Raw genomic sequence first — 23,784 nt, 5'->3', positions numbered from 1 at the left:
AACCCACTGAGCCACCCAGGCGCCCCTTAAGCAATTTTTGAATGCACTCATGGTACTGCACAACTTTGAACAAATAAATCAGAAATGGATTTTTTTTTATAAGAAGGAAGTAAGTTTGAATTAATAACAAAATAAAAACAACTTCAAAGGCAGGAACTGAATAAAACACGTCTGTTCTTAGAAGAAAAGAAAAGTTATATGAAGATTTGACAATTTATCCAAGTTTATCGTAGGATGCCTGTATGAGTCCAATTTTCACTAAGTACTATAACATTTTAGGACACCCCAATTTTACTATTTATGAGAAACACATTAAAATGCCTCCTAACAAGAAACACATATATCATACATAAATCTGCTAGTCTTTCATAGTTACTTCTGACTTTTAGAATTCATCTTTTAATGAGGGCCACCACCTAAACAGAAAATCTTAGGGAAATTTAGGGTTTGTGGTTTGTATTATAGCTTTTCAGGAAGATAGCACGATGATGTGTAATATCTTTGTAGTGTCTTATAAATTTTATCACTTATGGAATAGTGATCTATTTTCTCATGGCTCGACTCTATAATTACAGACTTTAAAAGCAAATCATGTCATGACTGGTCCAGGAATTTCAACCATAAAATGTCAAGTATCAATTATAAAATTCAAAGCATTATATAGATATTAGCAGTATTGTTTTGTTCTCAGAACATTGGCAATTATGCACAATTATTGCCATGCTGCATATTTTTAAAATCCCTTTAGTAAGATAATGCCTGCTTCAGTGATAACGTTTTATCTATCCTTTGTTCTTTCTGCCCAAGGTATTAAAAATTACCAGCTCCCAGAGTGGCTTTTCTTTTCTCTTGTAAGTTTTTGTGGAAAAAAAAAAAAAGTCCAACAACCTACCAAAACCAAAACCAAAACAAAACAAAAACCCTCCACCATAATAAAGCACAACAATTCAAAGGAAAGGTAAAGTGCTAGTTAGAGACTATCCATGAAATAGGAGCATGTTAGTGAACTATTTCAGTGCCAAGCATGTCAAAAGAATAAGTGACTCATAGCCCTTTCTTTCGCATAAAATTCTCAGGTCAGTTCTTTTAACACACACATGTAATACAAAATTCAAAAAGTGAACCATCTGCACAGCAAAAGAAGCAAAGAAAAATTCAAGTTTATCAATCTGATATTTGAGATTAAAAAAAAATAAAACCTTTAAAGATATCATTATAGGGGCACCTGGGGGTGCAGTTGGTTGAGCATCTGACACTTGGTTTCAGCTGTTGTGATCTCGGGGTAGTAAGATCAAGACACCGGGGAGTCTGCTTAAGATTTTGTCTCCCTCTCCCCCTGACCCTCACAACCCCCTGAAATAAATAAACAAATCTTTAAAAATAAAATAAAATAATCATTACACAAGATGACAAGCCATTGGAGACTATTATAAAAATGAGAACCCTACATTACAAAACTGATATAATTCCTTAAAAACCAGATATAATTCCATGATTAAACAATAACAGCAAAATGAACTCAGTGTCTAAATTAGGATACCCAGAAAAATATTATAAATCAAACTTAAAAAGAAAACAAAGAGGCACAGCTTGCATGGAGCACTGGGTGTGGTGAAAAAATAATGAATACTGTTTTTCTGAAAATAAATAAATTGGGAAAAAAAAAAAAAAAAAAGAAAACAAAGAGAGAAAAAGAAGAATGGAGGAAAAAAAGAAAAAAAAAAGAAGGAAGGAGTTAAAATAAGTACATTTAAAAAAGAAAATAATAGTGGAACTGCAAAGGAAATGTGAGTTAATTCTTTGCGATAAAATAGAATGTTAAATTTCTGGAAACTGTAATCATGAAATGTGAATTTTCCATGAGAGAGACGGAATATAAAACATACAAGTAGGATATTAAAATTATAAGATAATACTGTATACTCCCCAATGCTAATACATTAAATGATTTCTGTGAAATAAATGATCTTGTGGGTAATAACAAACTTCTAAAGTATGCCAAGAAATAGGAAGTAAAATGAGAAAGTGCACATTGAAATATTATTTCCACATAAAACTCTAAATAAAAACAGATGATTTATTACAAATTTACAAGAAACAGATTTAACATTTCCATGCCAAATCATGTGGTCAGGAGTATAGAAAAGGATAGAAAATTATCCAATTCAGATTTTGAAGGTAATATTGTTCTGGAAGTATAGTAATTTTTATGATATTAAATGTGAAATTCAAAATAAAATCCTAGCAAATTGTATAAAACAGACTGTTAAGGAAGTAATTTCTATTTTCAGGTACCTTTTTTTCCACAAGAAGGTAGTTAAAAAGTAGCAACATAAGATATTTTATATATATGATATATAAGATATTACATATATGTATACATATATATTCAATAAAAGACTTATTTCAAAAGAGGCCAAAATATATTTGATAAGATTCAATACCTACTACTTGTCAATCTCTTGGAAAATGTGGAATAGAAAAATCCTTTATTTCCCATCTGTACCCCTAATCTACAGCAGCCACCCACGTTTGTGGTCTGCTCTGTATTCTGCAGTCACTAAGATCTCTATTTCGAACATCCTACTCTAGCCTGGCTTTTTAGCCTTCTGATTCCATTTCTCTACTAATCCCCAGGACAGCTATTTGAATTAATTCAGATCTTAAATCCACTTATCCTACCACTACATCATTTTGGCCTCCTTACCCCCATCTTCACTTACATTTATCCTAGTTTAGATTGCAAGGTGAATCATCAGACTCCCTTGTAAACAGATTAATCTCCATTATTATCCTCTTCATCTCTTGTAATAACTGTCATTTCACTGTAAGTTAACCACAATCCTCAAAACGCTCTCAACCATCTGATAGTCGTACTCAGTTTCCCATGATCAGAGATGAATATGTGACCCTTGATATTCTTCCCACAAAATTCTCCCACTACCTCCAGCAAGACTTCCTGTTAGAAGATGGTTCGATTAGAGGCAGGCTCTTCTGCTCACCTAAAAATATAAAAGCTTAGCTGGGATTTGTTTCCCAAATTCTGCCTTCTACCTGTTAAAATCGGAGATATCTCCTTACTCCAACCAGGCCAAGATCTCCACCAGAGTTTTGTCACCCACACACACAAATCTAACAACTTTCTTCACTCTGCTTGTTAAATTAGGAGTACCCCTGCTGTGACCTCAGGTGGTGTCTTCTGTTCACCTGCACCGATTGGACCTTCTCAAGGGCTTATCTCCTGCCTCTGTGTGAAACACCTTTTCTTCCCACCTAACAGGTTCATTCTCATGGGTTTACAATCAGCCTTCAGGTTTATTCAGGTGGGTAAAAGACCCCTTTAAAAACTATTTGCTTTTAAAGAGCAACCACGATCACAAAAACAAAACTTTGGCCCATATTAATCTAGTTTCTGTATCCACTTCAGCAAACTACAGTTAATGTTTCCTACCCTTTGTCATCAAATTACTACTTCCCATTGATTCTTTGTCCTTCTCAAAAATGTTTTTAATATAGTTTTTTGAGAAAGCAACACATGACTATGGTAAAGATTCAACGTGTACTAAATGTCAAGCAGTACAAAGTAAGCAATTTTTCTGTCATTGATCTCCAATGCTCAGGTCTCTTTCTTGAAGTGATTTTATTTTGTTATTTTGCATAAAGTATAGCACACTGCTTCTCCACTTAGTGATTCATGAAGGAAGTCTTTCGTGGAAATGTATGTAGGTATGCCTCATTCCTTTTTACAGGTTCATGGTTTGCTATCTTCCATAAATGCCACTCTGAAAGTCTTTGTTATTATATTTTATGGCATATGTTTATAGGATAAACTCTTAAAAGTGTAATTATCAAATAAAAGATATGTTTATTTACAGTTTTGATAGATGTTGTGAAATTGCCTTCCCGGGGGGTTGTACCAATGCATGTTCATACCAGTGCTGCATGAGAGAGACTTTTTTCCCATGCCTTCCCTAACTCAGTGTATTAGGAAAATTTGCTTTTCACCAAGAGCATTAGTTGAAAACTCGATAGTCAAAAGTAATTTTTAAAAACAGTTTTATTGAGGAGTAACTGATATACAAAGAACTTCTCACATTTAATGTGTATAATTTGGTGACTTTAGATATATACAAACACCTGGAGACCATCACCACAATCAGGGTGATAGACATATCCAACATCACCCAAAGGTTCCTTGTACCCATCCCCTCTTTTCTGTGGTAATAACACATAATAGCAGACACACCCTCTCAACACATTTTGAAGCACACAATACTGTACTGTTAACTATAGGTACAATGTTTGTACAGCAGACAAGATTTGTTCAGTGTGTATAAAGTTTCAGTTATGCAGTCAGAGTGTAAATTCTAATGTACCTTCATTTTTTTATGATTGAGGTTGAGATCTTCAAAATTTTATTTCTTTTTTCTGTGAATTTATATGTAGACATTTTTAAAAAGTGGGTCACTGATAATTGTACAACTTATTTGTATGGACAGGACAAATATGAGGAGAATTAGCTTATTAGCATATATGTTATTTAAAAATCTAAGTTACTGGGGCACCTGAGTGGCTCAGTGGGTTAGAGCCTCTGCCTTCGGCTCAGGTCCTGATCCCAGGGTCCTGGGATCGAGCCCCACATTGGGCTCGATCCCAGGGTCCTGGGATCGAGCCCCACATTGGGCTCTCTGCTGTGTGGGGAGCCTGCTTCCTCCTCTCGCTCTCTGCCTGCCTCTCTGCCTACTTGTGATCTCTGTCTGTCAAATAAATAAATAAAATCTTAAAAAAAAAATACTGAACTGGCTCCATAAGCTAGGGCCAGCTCTTTAAAAAAAAAAAAAATCTAAGTTACTGAGTTTATAATTTTTTTTTTAAATTTTTCTTGCTATGGAGAACTTTTAATTTTGATGAACTCAAATTTATCAATATTTTCTTGAATAAATTCTGCACCATGACTAGAAAGGTTTTATACCATGCCTAGAAAGACATTTTAAAATAAAGAATAAAAGAAAAATTTTCAGTGTTTTCTTCCACATTTTGCAGTTTCAATTTTTTACTTATAAAAAATTGCCTTTTCTGAAATTTGTAAACATTGTAAACATTGAAAGAAGGACTCTAACTCATTTATTTTCTCCAGATTCTATCCAATTATCCTAGCACCATTTAAAAAAGATTTATTTATTTATTTGAGAGAGAGAGAGAGCGTATGGGCATTGAGGAGCATGTGAGAAGGGCCCAGAGAGAACATAAGTCCCAAGTAGACTCTGAGCTGAGTGGAGAGCCTGACATGGGGCTTGATCTCATGATCCCAAGATCATGACCGGAGCCAAAACCAGGAGTTGGTTGCTTAACTGATTGTGCCACCTAGATACCCCAATCCTAGCACCATTTAATCAACACCTACTCTGCTCACCTGCCTCACTGATTTGGAATGCTACTTTCACCAGTAACCAACAATTCATATATATTTAAGACTATGTATGGTTTCTCTGTTATATCTAGTATTTGTGGCCAGCACTAACATTTCCTCTTGTTTTATAACACGTTTTATTATCTTGTATGACTAATCTATGCTCATTATTCTTCTGCCTCAGATTTTCCTGCATATTGTTGCAAGTTTATTTTTTAAAATATTTTATTTATTTATTTGAGAAAGACAGAGATCACAAGTGTGTAGAAGGACAGAGGGAGAAGGAGGAACAGACTTCCCGCTGAGCAGGGAACCTGACCCGGGCTCAATTCAGGATCCTGGGATCATGAGTTGAGCTGAAGGCAGAAGCTTAAGCAATTGAGCTAATTTTTTTCTTTATAGACATTAGGGTCAACATAGAAAACTTCATGAACAATTCTGGAATAAATTTATTGGGACCAAGTTGAATGAATAAATTATCTGAGGGAAAATTGATATACTTAAAAAATTGATATACTTATGATAAGTCATTTCATCAAAGAACAAATACAATAGAAATTTCAGCTTGTTTAATTTCTCTTTTATAATTTGGGTAGTTTTACTTAATATTTTGTTAATATAGATTTTGTGGATTTTCATTAGACTTATTCGTAATTTGATGTTACCTGGAATTTTTAAAGAATTGTACTTTTCAGCTAATTATTGTTCCAATCACTGTTTCACTCAAATGGTTTTTGTCCCTCCTAGTCACCAAAATGTCCTTGTCAAGATAGCCCTGGCCTCTCTTTTGTACAACCCAGTGGTCATTCTCTCTCTATTTTGATTTCCAGCAGCGTTTGGCCATATACCCTATCTATCTTCCTTGAAAATCTTCCCTCTTATGGACTCTTTGACATTGTATTTTCCAGATTGTTAAAAATTTGAATCACCAGGACCTTTCTCTCTATGTACTTTGCTGTTTCTTCCTCTTTACCTGACTTTTAAATGTTGTAGTGCCCTTGTGTCCTTTAATCCTCTCTAGCTACATTCTCCCATAAGTGACTTCATTGAGCCTTCCACATGCTTTCTTATCTATTTCCGAATCATCGTTACAGACTTTAAATATTGAAGACTATCATTTATAAGATTATGTTTCCCTGGGGAAAAATGCTCATTAATCTCCAAAAGAATGCATATACATGCTTCTTTTAAAAACTTTCAGAAGGGCAACTCTTCAGACATATATGAGCTGCAATGTTCATATTTGAGGTAATACAACTGGCAAATGGTGCAAAACTTGATTTTGTAGCAAAAACCACAAATAATACAACTTTTATTCTGAAAGCCCTCCAGACTAGTCTAAAGTCACTAGCAAGGGTCATGGACACTTTATATCATCCTCACTTTTCTCTTAATTAACCGAGATTTATACTGCAGGAAAAGCTTTTGCTGCATTTCTGTACTACAAGAGAAGCACATGAACCCATGACTAAGCTAAGGAAAGAAAGTTATCTTACTTTCTAAAACAAACGTAGATGGCACTATTCCCTGGGTTTTATAATCTAGAACCCTGTCAAGATTTCTGTCAAGGACTGATAATCATTTTGTATCTAATAATTGCTTATACCATAGTTAACAGGTGTATTCTGACCTGCTTCAAATGCTACTAGGTAGCAACTGTCACATAAGAGTGTTCAACAACTCACCCTGCAACAGAAAGAGCAAGTGACTAATCTTAGTCCAACTATGACTACTTGATTTTCCAAAAAACAAAACAAAACAAAACAAAACAAAACAAAACAAAACAAAAACCTGATCAGGAAAACCTCATTTAGCATGAGTAGAGAAAGAGAAAACAGCCCTGACATCTGGGACTGGCCTGCTAATATCAGCTAGGCTGGTGCATCAGACAAAATGCCTCTGTGACCAGAATAAATCAAGACAAAAGCAAGATCTCTAGTAATCATATCTGAGAGTTGAAAAAACATAAATGCTACCTAAGCTGCAAAAGAGCGAACTATTCTGTGGTCCCTAAGAGGAGTGCCTGTTGCTGGTTCTCCACTTACAGATTCAGTTTCAGTCTAATCTTCTTTCCAGATAAATGTATGAGGATAAGCAATCATATCTAAATAAGTAAGTAAGTAAATAAGTAAATAAATAATCATAGACTTATTCCTGATTCCTGCATCTCATCCACAGCAAAACCCCATTTCCTTAAATCCCCCCCAAAATCATTTAACATGGACTCAAATTCACTAATTGTGACATTAATGACAAATATTTTAAATTAACAAAATAAGGAACCATAAGGAGTTAGTAGTTCTTAATAAAAATGATGAAACCAGAAGGAGTTTATAACTATGTAAGGAAAGTGACTGCTGTCATCTCATGCTCAATAGAAGAAAGAGAAAATTATATCATTTTCAATGGGAATAAGCATAATCAAGTGCTGAGATCGTTGTATTGATAAATTAAATATTGAGGAAAGACAAAATTGGTGCATGGCATGGGTCTCAACTCAAAATTTCAGTAGTAATTTTCAATACAAACAGGTTTTATGACATTGTGCATTAGGGTTTTGTAGTGTTATTTGATTTTTCACATGCTCATTTCTTTTCATATGAACTATATTTAAAAATTATTGAAGTCTAGTATCTCATCACGTATTTTCTTTATCATGTTTTATACTTTAGTACAGGAATTATTTGGCATTGATTCATTTTAATATTATTTACATGATTCATTTTAATATCTTTTAGAATTCTGTTAAATTTATTCAAAATTAGTATTTTTTTGCATGTGTCATGAGTCAAATAGACACAGATGATACCAAATGATCAAACTGAAAGAGAGAACTAACTGTGTTCAGTTAAAAAATTTAAATGCATAAAATAGCGGAAAGGAAGTGTTCTCTGCAATTACACTGACTAAAGACCATTCTATCATTAAGAATATTCTTTCATGCAAAATGAAAATCAAACTGGTTGAAAAAAATTTATTCAGAAGTCCAGGATCTATTGAGAAACAAGTACCTTTATCATTTTCAAGATTTAATGAAATATTGGCTTATTTGGTCTTGTCTATTTCCTGGCTAACAAGCCGCTTTTTCTTCCACACTCATGCTGTTTTAATTAATCCTACCAGTTGCAATAGCTTGATTTTCTGGAGAACAAAATGAGCTGTTTTGTTCTGTAAACACTTTCTGTGGCTGCTTGGACACATGAGGAGATGAATAAACAAATGATAGATCCTTTCTAACTAATAGTGCTAGTTTACCAAGCACAGACAGAAGATGAAAGCATCTTTGTTTTGGTTCCCATCTTTTCTTCAGAGAAAATGCCCAACCATGACTGTCCATTGTTTATAAAAGTCTCAAGGAATTAGTTTTTTTCAGAGCTGATGATTGTTTTTTGAAAAGGAAATGTGAGAAAAAAAGAATGTAGCTAAGAGACAAAAATACTATTTTGCTGCTGTATTGTTGTATTTAAATCTACAAATCTCCAATACAGTTCCCTTCTTTATATAGCCTCTGGTAAAAACTTGGACAATATTTTCCTCATCAGTTTTTGTCATGACCACTGTCTACTCTGCTTTGGTTTTCTACTAGGTTTTCCTTTGATGCTAAGACATATTTTAAACTGACATATATTTTTTAAATTTTCTGATTTCAGCTCCGGTCATGATCTCAGGTTCCTGGGACTGAGTCCAGCACCAGACTCCACACTCAGTGGGGAGTCTGCTCCAGGAAATTATTCCTTTCCCTCTGCTTCCCCTCTTACACCTACTCATGTGTGCTCTCTCTCGTTCTTTCTCTCAAATAAATAAATAAATTAATTAATAAGTAAACCTTTAAAAAAAGAAGTCTTCAAACTAATATTATTTCTATTGCCTCTTGCATAAATGGAGAACCTGTTACGATATCCAGAGGTTTTTATTTTTAATTTTTAAAAAAAATTTTAAGTTTTTCAATTTCTAAATGGACCAGCCCAATTTAGGCCTTAAACACTTCTACTTGCATAAGCACTTTTTTGTTTCTCCTTTAATTTCTAAATTTCAAGGAAAGAAGCTACAGCATGGATAGTTAATAGGCATTAAACGAAGTCACTATTAGAAGGGTGACATTATAAAACAAACATGATTTTATTTTGTTAGTTGATGACTCCAGTGTTTAGTTACACTTTGTGTTTTATTTTACAAAGAAACAACTGTGAAATTTGATGTTTTCTGGGATCTTAAAACCCATTAGAATAAATACTGATATAATACTAAAGAATTAGAACTTCCCATGCATTTTGATATGAATTTCAAAATGTAGAATGAGAGTAGGGTATATACTCACAAGCAAAATTTATTATAATTTCAGAATCCTCTTCTGATGTTGAAAGAATGGATATTCATTCAATAAATCTGTGAATATGTATAGACAGTAAGTTGAGAATTTAAAAATGTAACTCATTATTGAATTTTCCTATTAATATATTTAAAAGCTTAAAAATACCTTCAAATGTTTTCTATTAGTAGTAATAGAGCTAAAATTATAAGCTATTTTTTGGCTCATCTTTTCAAGATTTATTTATTTATTTTTTACTAGAGAAGGGACAGTGGAAGGGCAGAGGGAGAAAGAATCTGAAGCAGACTCCAAGACAAGTGCACAGCTGGGGACGGGGCTGGATCTCAGGACCCTAAGATCCCTAGCTGAGCTGAAACTTAAGAGCTGGATGCTCAACTGAGTGTGTCACCCAGGCACCCCTATTTTTTGTCTTTATAAACATTTGTGTTTCTTAAAGACCCAGAAAATAAGTCCATATTTAAAGAGATACAAATCTGTTTCATTTTTGCTGCTCTAGATGAGGAAACAAAACTCATTAAGAAATATCTAGTATCTCTGAAGTAGAAATCCCACAGAAATTCTCAATTGACTTATTTCCTAACTATTTCATTAAAAAATTGGAACAGCCATATTTTTTGGAAAAATACCCATAAAAGTATAGAGTTTCATTTCTTGAGAATGCCTGAAGATGTTCACTGTCCACTGATAACCAAATTAAAGACGCAGTCAACTTTCCAAAAGATGACAGAATAGTGCAGCTTTTTATTCCAAGATGATTCAAGACCAACACTTTAAGATTCACCAAAACATTTGGGGAAAGCACCAGTCCTTTGTTATCTCTAGAACTTTCACTGCTCTATTAGCCTGGATTAAGAATCAGCATTTGAATTCATGCCTTTTCTCTGATCTTTGCTGCCCTCTACTGCCTCATACTACACTTCTTTTTCTGCTTAAATCTACTTCGTCTATATCCAATTAATACAATTATTCTGTAAGTATTTATGGGAAACCAGTCTTTAAAGATTCCCAGCATGCAGGCAAAACATCTATCTTGTCTTAAGGTTAACCTCACTGGTCTAAGGAATAAATTGGATAGATTACTCACCATAAATGACAAAATTGCTGAAAAGAGAAATGATATTTCAATTTATTATAACTAACGTGTAATTTGATATACCATCTCAAGGAATGGAGGCAATATAAAAATATTTAGTGGAGTCATACAAAATTCTCACATTTTATGCCAAATAATGCTATGTTAGATACAATAATTACTTAAGAAAGTAACCAAAAATTATAAACAAAGTCCAACTATTGTTACAAGGATGTTAGTAACTTTGAAATAAATAACCAAACAAAATTATAAATTAAGGAAATTGAGTGAAATTGAGAAGTCCTGTATATATATTATATATACTAATATATCTGTGTGTGTATATATATACACACATACACACACATACAGATAGATATATATAATATAGATATAGATATATAGATATATGCATATATACAGTTATACACCTATATATACAGATATACAGTGTATGTATATATTTATATGTATATATATTTATAAATATATATTATATATATTCTAAATATATATTTTATATATAAAATTGTGTGTCATGTTGCTACTAAAAACAGAAAATATACAGATTTCATATGATAAGAATCATATGATTTCTCAGCCACATAATTATAAAATATAGAATTTAAAGTATAAAATTAAATAGTATGTAAAAATGAAGACAGTAAAATTCAGAAAGGGGTTTACCCCTTGTATGTGAAAAGTGAATTTGTATTTTTGTGTAACCGATTTGCTTTTACGGTATGGATGAATAATTATGCATGAAAAAGAAATGAAAGTAAGTGGCATGTGCATACATGATGGTGAAATACTGTTTAGTATTATTTCCATTTAACCTTGCTTGGATCACAGCTGAGGTTTATAGATTTAGTGTGCCAGGCTGAATAGCCACACGGCTATTATGAAAAATTCATGGTCTCAGGCAAGATTTCAATCACTGCCACATCTCTCAAGGTGATAAATAGAAAGCCCACCTTTACCCACACAGATGCCCCAGATGGTGACATCTATGATGTGATGCCTAAAATGACTTAATGAAAAAGGGAAACAAACCTTACCTTTGGTGAATTTTAGAACTTTTATTTTAATCTGGTCTATTGTCAAAATGTTTCTACTAGTTTAATTTCAGAGGTCATTGTTAAATTCATAACACCATCAAACTCTTCAAACTATTTTAAAGCCAAATGGATGACTAGCTGAAGTTATCCTTCTATTCTATTTTTTGAAACTTACACCTCCACGATTCTAGTACTTTCTCTTAAAAATATTCATCTATGATTTTCTTGTTACCACCTTCTATTTCTCCCTGAAAGTGGCCACCTTTTAAGGTTTTGTTCTTTGTCTCTAGTAGTCTCCCGCACACAGGTCGCTGTCACCTTCAACACAAAGTGTAAAATTAAGTTCCTCTCAAACATACTGGGGCGGCGGAATGGTAGCGATCATTGAGTTCAGTCCCCTTTTAGGTTAAAAAACTGAGGCTATGCTGAGTGAAATAAGTCAAGCAGAGAGAGTCAATGACCATATGGTTTCACTTACCTGTGGAGCATAAGGAATAACACAGAGGACACTGGGAGAAGGAGAGGAGAAGTGAGTTGGGAGAAATCGGAGTGGGGAAGAACCATGAGAGACTGTGGACTCTGAGAAACAAGAGGGAGGGAGGTGGGAGGTTGGGTGAACCTGGTGGTGGGTATTAAGGAGGGCGTATTGGATGGAGCCCTGGGTGTGGTGCATAAACAATGACTCTTGGAACACTGAAAATAATAAATTAAAAACAAAACAAAACTGAGGCTACAGAAGCAAATTTACTTAACCAGTCTCACACAGTAGTTGAGAGTAACTGCCAATCAATGCAGGATTCTTCCTACCACACCAAACTTCTTATTCGCTGGCTAATTTCAGATTTCCTCTCCTGCATGGTTCTTTCCAAAATTATCTTTAGTCACCCAGGTATGAAATCAGGATTCAAAAAAATTATTCTTCTTTGCCCCCAAATCTGGTCATACTGTTGCATTCCATTAATCTATTGATTATTTTTTGCAATAACATCTGTACCTCTCTTAAAAATTTTTCAGTCAAATCAATTAATTTCAAGAGTTCTACAAAACCTATAACAAAAACTAATGGGCCATATCTACATTTCTTTCTCATCCTTGATTTCTGTCCTAAGAGGCAGATGGTCTTGAATTGTTTACCTTTTTTTTTTTCTCCCTGAGATTCACCTCCGTGTATCTTAAAAAATAGGTATATGCTATTATTTTTCAATTTTCTATTTTGTTATGTAATAACTTTTTACTTTCCTCCTTGAAAAATAAGAATTTATTTCTCTAAAGTATTAACAATCTTCCCTTCTCATCTCTTTCTCTGAACATCTTAATGTAATTATTTCAGATAAGCATTCAGCATTTTCATTACTACTTTTAAATAAAAGTTACTCAAATCAGAGTCATGTAAGTATACTATGATTTTGAGTTCTTCCCTGTGTAACTTCTGGTTTTCCCAGGAATTAGTACTTGTTTTATTTTCATTTATTAATTTTTTTTCTGTACCTATTACTGTTTCATCTACGAACACTTGGAGGGAAAAGTAAGTCCTTCCTCAACACATGAAACCTATCAGATGATTAATCAATTTTATTTTATTCTTAGATCCTTCTGTTACAACTGACTTAGATGCTTTGTTCTCTAGCTGCTGCATAGCTGCTCTTCCAGGCTCTCCCTTCTCTATGGTTGTGAGAGTTTCTTATACCTCTCTTGTAAACTTGCTACTGGAATTCCAAGTTTCCTGCTTCTTGGTTATTCTTTCATTTTTTTTTTTTAATGAAGTCAATTTTGCTAGTTGGTTTTAGAGCTTGCCTATTTGAAAAAGCTTATTCTACTTCCTCATTTGATGATCATTTGTGTGAGTTCAAAATCTAGATTGAAAATTAGTTTTCACAGAACATTGAAGGCATGATTCTATTTTCTTTTCAGCTTCAAAGTTACTGTTGAGAGGTCCGAGATCATTCTGACTGCTTGTTTTTAACCTATATCTCACTTCTCTGAAATTCTGCAATTCTGTACTTTGCTGTGAAAATCTTTTCATTCATTGAGGTAGATACGAATCATCACTTTGATCTGTAAATTCAGAAATTTCAGTCCTGGGTGTTTTCTTCTTTCTATATGATTTCTTTTCTTTTAAATTTTCTTTTGTCTTTTTCTGAGATCCTATTATTTGACTGTTTGAACTTTAAGCTTAAACCTCTAAAATTTTATCGGTCTTACTTAGCTTCCATTTTGCCTTTTGGTTATTTTATACCTTCTGGAGATTTCCTCATATTTATAGTCCAACATTTCCATTTAGTTTTGTTTCTGCTACTATATTTTTATTATCTAAAAGTTTTTACTGTTTGAAATCTTTCCTCTTATTTTAACAAAATCTTCTCAGTATTGTTTGTTTATGGCTTGTATTATATATATACATATATATGTATATATATATGATCTGTATAAGGCTATTGATTATAGGGTTTCTTGAATGCTTTCTCCTGTTTCCTGCATTGCTCTTTCTCTTCTATCTTGTTTATTCTCTTTGTTCTCTTTATTTCTAGTAAGTGGCATGGCTTTTTTAATCCTTGGCTGATATTTGATGGTAAAGAGTAGAGCCCTAAAAATAGATTAGAAGCTTTGTGTACAATTACAAGTCTTATTGACCAGTGAGCTTTTCTGCAGGATAATTAGACAGAAATCCAGTTGTTTTTTTATCAAGGATACTCTCTCTCCCCAGATGTCAAGTGTTTTTCCTTGAGCCACTGAGATTCCAAAGAAATGAGCCCATTAGTCCTCCACCTGTGAGGGAAGTCTGGTAGGTAAAGCTGTGGAAAAGTGAGAAAAGTATTATATGGGTTTCATTGTTCAGTGCGTGGACCTTCATGGAATTCTCTTGATTTCAGTATGGCCTCCCACCCTTGACTTTGTCTGGTGTCTCCGGGTTCGAAGTCTTTCTAGAGAAGTATCCTCAGTTTTCTGTTGGGTGGGGACCAGTTTTAGGATCTGACTTATTCTCATATAGAATTTGAGGGGGTTACTAAGGTTTAAAGGCTTCTTAAGAAGAGTTTTAACAACTCTTCATATTGTCTGCCTGTTGTACATGGCATCCTTTACAGAAACCTGATGCCTCTAACTCCTGGGTCTTTCCTGGATTCCAGAGCATGAATTCACTAGTATCTTGACTCCCAATCTGGCAGACAAAATATTTCTTCTTCATCTTGTCTTCATTTCCTGCTATATATCTTTTAGTTTTTCTCTTTGCATCTCAATTTTGTTGTCCAATTTCTGATTTTTCATTTGTAATTTATATATTTAAAAAAAAATCTCTGTACTGATTTTTTGTAGCATTATAAGATGATTCTACATGATTCACTAGAATTCAATAACTCCCTTTTTTAATATCTTATTTTCATTGCCTCAGATCACCCCTTACACTTAACATGGGTATAATTAGATGCGTTCCTAACTAACTGACTTCCCTCTCCCATGTTTTTTTTTTTTCAACTAATAAATCCTGATAACTACCATCAAAGAAACATTCCTAAGATATCACTCTGATTTTATCACTCTCCTGCTCACAAAACTCCAGCTATTTTCAAATGTCCAAAAAAGTAAATTTCCAACCCATCCATCATATACCCAAATTTCTTATATTTTACCATGTTTCAATATGAATACTTTCCTCAAAAAAATAACTTTACTCATTGTCTTCAGAAAAATGTGCTTGTATTCCCATGTTTTAGGAAAATTCTGCTCATTTAATCTTACTTATTCTTCTACTTTTCTCCAAGAAGTATTCTCTGATTCTTAAAAAAAAAAAAAAAATCTTTACACCAGTTTACATCCTTTTCCATTCATTATAACATCTGCAACACTTAGTTTTTAAAAAATATTTATTTATCTCTACTATACTCTAACTTGCACTTAAGACATATTAATCTGACATTTTTATTGTTGTATAGCCCCTTTCAAAACTGGTAATACCTACTGTGTGTCAAGTCCTGTGCTAAAATTCCTTCAGGCTTTCCTTAGGTAAAGACAAAGGCAGGAAGGCAGTCGTTTCTAGAAAGACTGAAAACTGAGAATAAGATCCCAGTTGTCAGCTGGAGTTGAGAACGGAGACTTCAATTTCTGAGAGGATGGACAAAAACAAGCCACCTCTACAGCCTTACAGGAAATGAAAATAAGACAAGGACCCATTTCTATGGTTTATATCCACAAGTGGATGAAGAATAAGGATGTTGTTTCTTTTTTAGTCAAGGGACAAGAGGTCAGTCCATTACTAAAAGCAAGATGACTTGGTATAGAATTCACTTGAGTTACTTAATGGAGTCTTTACATCTCTTTATCTTAGACAGGGTTGGTCCACAGCTCAAAGAGTTATTGAGCCTGTATGCCAAGTGGTCTGGCATTTGCAGAAAGGGGCTATTGTAAGTTAATAAAACACTTAGAACTGTTGAAGACTAGGTCCCTCTAAACATCAGAGGAAACTTTCTAACTCCAGGATGTGAATGTCACTCACATTCCAGGAAGAATTTTATATTCTTCTCTTCACAATTTTCAAGGACAGATTTCATGTACTTAAGAGGGTTACTTTGTTATTTGTTAGCTTTTCAGTTAAATTTACATGGTAAAGAAATTTTCTATGTCTAATCACAATAGACTTGCTTCACTTATTCTATAATTTTACAAAATCACACTCTTTTATTTATAAAAAACTCCACCTAGCTATAAATTATTGGAATATAGAACTATGGTTACTCATCTTTGATATTTCACCGTATTAGTATATTGGAAATGCTAAGAAGAAGTATATATAGTGGGAAGGATAATACTTTCAGCATCAGGATATACAAAGTTTTATATCAACAATTCTGCCTATAACTTTGTGACTTTAGTCAACTCCTTAAACTCTTGGGGTCTCAATTTTCTTATTTGTTAAGGCAAGATAGTTTTCCTCAAAAATTAGATGATTGTAAGAATTAAATAAGAAGCATATAAAAATGTTTTGTGATTACTAAAGCACTTTAAGCACAGAGCTTTCAGATATTAATTGAAATGAACAAATGAATGAATGCCCTGTGGTTGCCTACTGGGAGTTATTTTTTCTCCTGCGGCTATACAGAAGACACTTTCCTGCTTTATTAATGATAATGTCATATGAGGTAATGATTAAAGGAGGGTTGAAAGATGATTCTTCCCAGAAAATTTCCAATCATGTCCCTGACAATATGCCTAAGACACTCTTATTTTTGATTTTTTTGTACTAGATATTTGAGTCTTTAGGAGGTACCTGTTACCATAAAAAAAAAAAAAAAGGCAGCATAGCAGAGGTAAATTAATAATGCATGAACATCCATTTACATATTCGTACAGATGAATACGTCAGTAGAGAGAAGAACTTAAAGAAAATTCCTAAGAAAGATGGACGTTAAAAGACCTATGCTTCTCTGGAGTAAAAACGCACTGTGATTCTGGGGATAAGCAGAAAACGGGATTGTGAACATATGGATTGCTCTTACTCATTATTTTGCCTCGTTTCTTTCCCAGCTTTAATTTTAAGGAGTAACTAGGCATTCTCTCTTTCCCTCTCTCCATATTTTTGTTGAACTGACTGGTGTAGGTCTATACAAAGGAGTTAAGACTTTTTTGAAAATGTGAGAAGAATACTCATCTACTGCCTACAAATCCTTGGCAAGCTCTCAGAAGAAAATATTTGTGGTAGATATTTTCTAGTTTTGTCACATAATGTTGTGCAATAATGATTAAATTTCCTCTTAATGAATCAAACAAAAAAGCTTACCAAAATAGACAAAATCTAGATAACATGAATACAATACAATGTGTAGTTTATTATTTATGCTATGTGGTTTATTATTTTTGAAAGATATATAAAACTCCCACAATTTTCAATACTTTCTGAGAGTTAGAAACCTAAGGAATCAAATCATAGTCATTCTTGGATTCTGGTCTGCTACCTTGCTTTAATATCACTATAAATTCAATTAAGAGAGTATGTAAATAAATACTACATTATATTGCTCCTTTTAATATACAAGTCAACTATCATTCATTAGGCACCTGTTAAATGCAAAAATACTCTGCTAGGACTCATTTGTGTAACTGGATATAGGTGCATGGGACAGGAGTAGGAGTAGGGAATGAGTAGATTTCCCTTTCAGATATTTTTTTGAGTGTACCCATATGCTTGACCTTCTATCGGGTAACTCAGATGACCATTTAGTAAAACCTCTGCTCGGATGCAGCTCATGTTATAGTGGAGAGACAAATAATAAGCAAAAGTAGTAAGTGTAGCACATGCTAGATGTTGGAGTGCTAAGGAAAAAAATAAAGCAAGCAGGGGGTTGCCAGTCCAGTCAATTCCAAACAGAGTAAACAATGAAGGGTTCTCTGAGAAGGTGGCATAGGATTAAAAACCTAGGAGGTAAAGGAGCCAGCTATGAGGATACCTGAAGGAAGATCATTTGAGACAGAGTAGATAGCAAGTGCAAAGGCCCTGAGGCCAGAGGGTGCGCCAGATTCAGGGTCCAGAAAAATGGTTAAGGCAACTAAAGCAGAGATGTAGAGAACGAGAGTAACCATATGATATCAAAGAGGGGGAAAGTAGATCATGTAGACCACTTAAAAGGACTTAAACTTTTGTTCTGGGTGATATGGAAAATCATTAAAAGTTTTAAGCAGAGTAGTGACATAATATGGCTAATTTTTAATAAGAAAAATAAAGTAGGGTGTCTGGGTGGCTCATTTGGTTGGGCGACTGCCTTCTGCTGATCGAGTCCCACACCAGGCCCCTGCTTGGTGGGGAGTCTGCTTCTCCCTCTGACCCTCCCTCCCCTCATGCTTTCTCTCTCTAAAAAAAAAAAAAGAAAAGAAAAAGAAAGTAGGAGTTGGTGAATGCTCTCTTCTAATTGACTCACCTAAAATTTTTTTTAAAAAACAAGAAGAAGAAAATGTAGAAGCAGGAGGTGATTGCTTGTGCAGCTATTAATAATTTAGTCAAGAGTTAATATTGATGTTTGGCAGGGGTGAAGGTGGTGAGATGTGATCAGACTTGTAGTGGATGAGGGTACCTCTTATAAAATTTTCTACTGAAAGAGTGTGGCATGTGGAAGAGGGAAATTAAAATTAAGTCCACGCTTTAGAGCCTGAGCAAATGTAAGGATGACATTGCAATTAATAGTAATGAAGAAGGAATGAGTGTATCAAGCTGTAGGAAAGATTAGGAAGTTGATTTAAACATGTTCAGAGAATGAATAGACTTACAAGGAGAATGTAGAGTAGGCAGTTGGATACATGAATCTGGGATTGAAGAGAGAGGCCGAGCTAGAGTTATTCTGGAAATACAATATTTGAGAATTTCATATTTATATAATAGTTAAGGCTGCATGGTATTACCACAGGAAGCAGTGTGCCTAAGAGCGAACAAGCTTAAGATTTTGGGGAGGTGGAGAAAGTAGCAAAAGAAACTGAGATGGAGAGGTGAGAGTGGGAGGAGGAAAACCAGTGTGTCATCCTACAGGAGCTTCCATGAGGGGCAGTCATCAGCTATGCCAAATGCTTTTGACAGCCTGTGTAAGATGCAGATTGAGTACCGATCTCTGCATTTAGCAATGGGAAGCTCTTTGGTAACGTTTTCAAGAATAATTTTGACAAAGAGGATAAAAGTCTTATTGACATGGGTTCATGAGAATAAGAGGGGAAGAATTAAGGAGGAAGAAACTGCATATTTTTATGCTGATGAAAATGATCCAGCAGAAGGAGACAAAATGATGAAGCAGGGAGAGGAGAATTGGTGAAATCATATCCTTCAATCAGGGAGAGGTAACAATATCTTGAACACAACCTCAGGACTTAGCATTGACAAGGAACGTATACAATTCTTCTCTCAAAATAGGGGATATGAAGGGTTAGACATACCTACCCGAAATTTGATGAAAAGATGGGGAGATGGGAGTATATGGATGCTCTTTTAACTGCTTCTGTTTTTTTAGTAAAATAGGAAGCATGATAGCGGTCTTGTACTCTCAAGGAGTTTAAAATATAAAAAGGAAGGATTGCCTGTGTGGCTCAATTTGTTCAGCATCCAACTCTTGGTTTCGGCTCTGGTCATCTCAGCATTGCGGGATGGAGCCCTGCATTGGGCTCTATGTTCAGAGGGGGGTCTACTTGAGATTTTTCTCTCCCTCCCACCCTGGATGCCCACCTGTTCTCTCAAAAACAAAAAACAAAAACCAAACAACAACAACAACAAACAAACAAACAAATAAATAAAACAGACAGTGAGAAAAAGAAAGATATATATAAGGAGACAGGAGCATAATAAATCAGGGCTGAATATGATCAGGGCTAAAACAGATGTATCTGTTGCATTCAACAAGCAGGACTCATAGGACGTTATCATAAAACTTTATTTTTGTCTTCCTTTATGTTTATTCCAGGAGGCCTGTTTTCCCACTGGGTGAAAACTTAGTCAAGTCACCATAATTTCCCATTTATCTTCATTAATAAGGATCTTTCAATGAATAATTAATTTGTCCATTATTATTAATTAATAATCAAAACTTAAACCTTGTTTAAAGATAAAATACTCCACTTTGCCAGTTTAGGCCTATTATAGGTCGGCTTCCATTAGTGAGAAAGATGCCACATTGGGTTTCTTTTCAGTTTTCGATTTTTCCCGCCATCCCCCTCCATCTCCACAGTGCCATTTCTTTTCTTTTCTTTTCTTTTTTTAAAAGATTTTATTTATTTATTGGATGGAGATCACAAGTAGACAGAGAGGCAGGCAGAGAGAGAGGAGGAAGCAGGCTTCCCTCTGAGCAAAGAGTCTGATGCGTGGCTGGATTCCAGGACCCTGAGATCATGACCTGGGCCGAATGCAGAGCCTTAACCCACTGAGCCACCCAGGTGCCCCTCCACAGTGCTATTTCTAACCCTTTCAGTGTTTGACACTGGTTAGGGATAGGATGGAAGACAGAAGAAAGGGCAGGATAATTCTTACTTAGTTAACGTTATCATGAGCTGGCATTGTGTAGTGTGAGCCTGCGAGATGTTTGAAGCTTACTCACTCTCTTAGGGAACTTGTAACTCTCTGAAGTTTGTGATGCATTGTCTCTTGCTAACTACTAGCATCTCATCAGGAAAGTGGAAATCAATTGTCTTGTGGCTTCAGCTGAAGCTGAGACTAAATTAGTTCCGTTACAGTATTCTATTACATAAATGGCTAATCAAATGTTATTGTGTTTACAGGAGAAAACAAGGAAGGTGATTTTACTTAGGAACATGAGGGCAAAAGGAAGTCTTTGAGATGGGTGATAGTATTTAACTGTACTGATATGCATAGCAATTGGCACTCACATGTCTTACAGCTCTGAATAAGTAGCAGCAATGGCTTCCCATGGGTTACCATGTACTCTACCATCTAACTGCACTACCTCAGGTACATGTGACTGAACAAGAGATCAAGTCTTGAAATAAGGTGACTACTGATGAGGCTGTCACTTGTGAGTTCTCTGTCCAATATAGGTTCTTTTATATGGGATTCTATCACCAGTCAAATTACATTCAAAGAATTAAATAAGGACTTTGAGAATGTATCAACAGATAGTATGGAGTGAAGAAAAATGAGACCAAAAGGTATTGATTGAAGAGAAGCAATGGGATAAAATAAACCGTGAATAACCAGATATCATAAAACAGAGCAGAGAGATGCTGAGATCTGCTCATTTGAAGGAATGTTACAACAGAGGATGCAGAGTTGCTGGATCATCAGAACATGAAACACAAGGCTCTATACCTTTATTTCCAAGGTGGCCATGGGTTTATAGCTGCACAGACACTGCATAGATGGCAAGTAGAAGATCAAGTTAAACACACTGCAGCTCAAGATAACCACATAGCCAAAGCTGTGTACACGGTTTCTCATTCTCCATCCCACACTGGGATCCTCCATCATTCTGCCCATCCCAGGTAAAAAAGGACCATCAACCTCCAGTTCCCTAAATCTAAAGTTATGGACTTAATCTTTGTTCCCTTTTCTCCTATCCCATCCAATCCACCAGAGCTCACTCTGCACAAGTCTCCAATCAAGCCCCTTCTCTTCTTTTCCACTACTATCACTCTTTTAAACCACAATGTTTTTCTACCTATAGCATTACATAGAACTTCTGTTTCTACTAACCTCATACCTCACTTCGTAATTCAATCTCCATTCAGAAACCAAAGGATCTTTATGCAAAAGTAAATTAGATCATTTTGTGTATTTTATAAAACTCTCTTAAGTCTTCTCATCATACTTTCACCCTTTGCCTACAGCACAAAGCCTCAGCCCTTCTTACTCTATGACCTTTATGGCCACCACACTGGCCCAGTTCTTATCTCTCTAACTTGCCAAGACTACTTCTGCCACCATGTCTTTGCATGGCCCGTTCCCTGTATCTGGGTTGTTCTTCCTTCTACTTTTAGTATGGCTGGATCTATCCTGACATTTAGTTTTCATCTTAAATGTCACTCCTCAAAGATTCCTTCAGTCACACCTAATCTTAAGTAACTTTCATTTCACGGTCTGCCACATCACCCATTTTAAATCTCTAACACAACTTTGATATTCTTTGTGAGTTTGTTTGTACACTTAATTTTTGCGTGTGTGATTTGTTTATTTTTGGTTGCTAGCTAGTTAAAAAGTGAGTTGCATGGAGGTGGAGACCTTGGTTGCCTTTGTCATCACTGTAGCTTCAGAATCGAAATGGGCACAAGTTAATCTCTCAAAAAATCTGTGATGTTTAAATGCTTCTCTCTAAACCACTTATAAATATTTTTCATGAGACCTAGCTCTGTGACACTTGAGAATATTTGTTGACTTTTTCCTTTTCCATTTACATTTATAATAAATTTATAATAAATTTTTGGTGATTGAGGTAAGCTTCAGTATGCTCCTATTTCTTGCATCTTTAATTTTGCCCAACACTCTGTATTTTCTTTGAACAAGGAGCCTTTCATGAACAGTTTCCTCCACCCAGCTCACTGCACTTAAGCCCTTTTGATGTAATCGACATCTATGCATGTGTACTTATCAGCCTAGATGTTATATTTTCCACAAATCTTTACTGAACCCTCAGACCCGGGTTAGGTCCTGTAGTTATGAACTCCCAGAGAGGCACTCTATGCTGGTACATTGAATGTAGCACTTGCCTCTCCATTATGTAATTCCCGGTCATGTTTTGTTTCACTTTCTGCCAGGCAGACTAGAATGTAAGCTGTTTTATATACTTTGCATTGCAATCTCAGTTTGTGGCACAACATACCACTGGAAACAAAACAAAACAAAACAAAAACCTTCTCAGTGTCTGTAATACTCTCCTGTGAGGTGGGTAGAGGTGCGAAGACTAGTAGATTCTTTTCTGAAGAGTTAGTAAGAACAATTGGAATCCCATGTGAAAAAGTAAAACGGCCCTCTGGGAGGGCTGAGGCAATATCAAAGTCACCACAATTCCATCCACATTTTCTACCACAAACTAGGGGTCGATTTATAATTATTCAGAGAATGAACAGATTGAAATCTATTTATGCCAGATGAATAGCATTGAAGTATACTGTGGAAAGTAGAGCGGGAAACCAATCTCTAAGAAAGCAACCACGTGAGGAAAGATGCAAATATTTAAAATTACTGAAGGAATGCATTACAGCATTATATGCTAGTCTCAAGTCTTCCACCTACCCCACAGATCATAAAAACGAACAAAACAAAAATTCAAAATAATGGGGCACCTGGGTGGCTCAGTCAGTTAAGCAGCTGACTTCAGCTCAGGTCATGATCTCTGGGTCCTGGGATTGAGCCCTGTGTCAGGCTCCCTGCTCAGCAGGGAGTTTGCTTCCCTCCAACCTCTCCCTCTGCCCCTCCCCCTGGTCATCTTCGCTGAATCTCTAT

This window comes from Neovison vison, chromosome 11 (assembly GCF_020171115.1).
Source record: "Neovison vison isolate M4711 chromosome 11, ASM_NN_V1, whole genome shotgun sequence".
In the NCBI taxonomy this organism is placed as follows: domain Eukaryota; kingdom Metazoa; phylum Chordata; class Mammalia; order Carnivora; family Mustelidae; genus Neogale; species Neogale vison.
The sequence above is the reverse complement of the archived record's forward strand: the minus strand, read 5'-3'. Positions refer to the sequence as shown.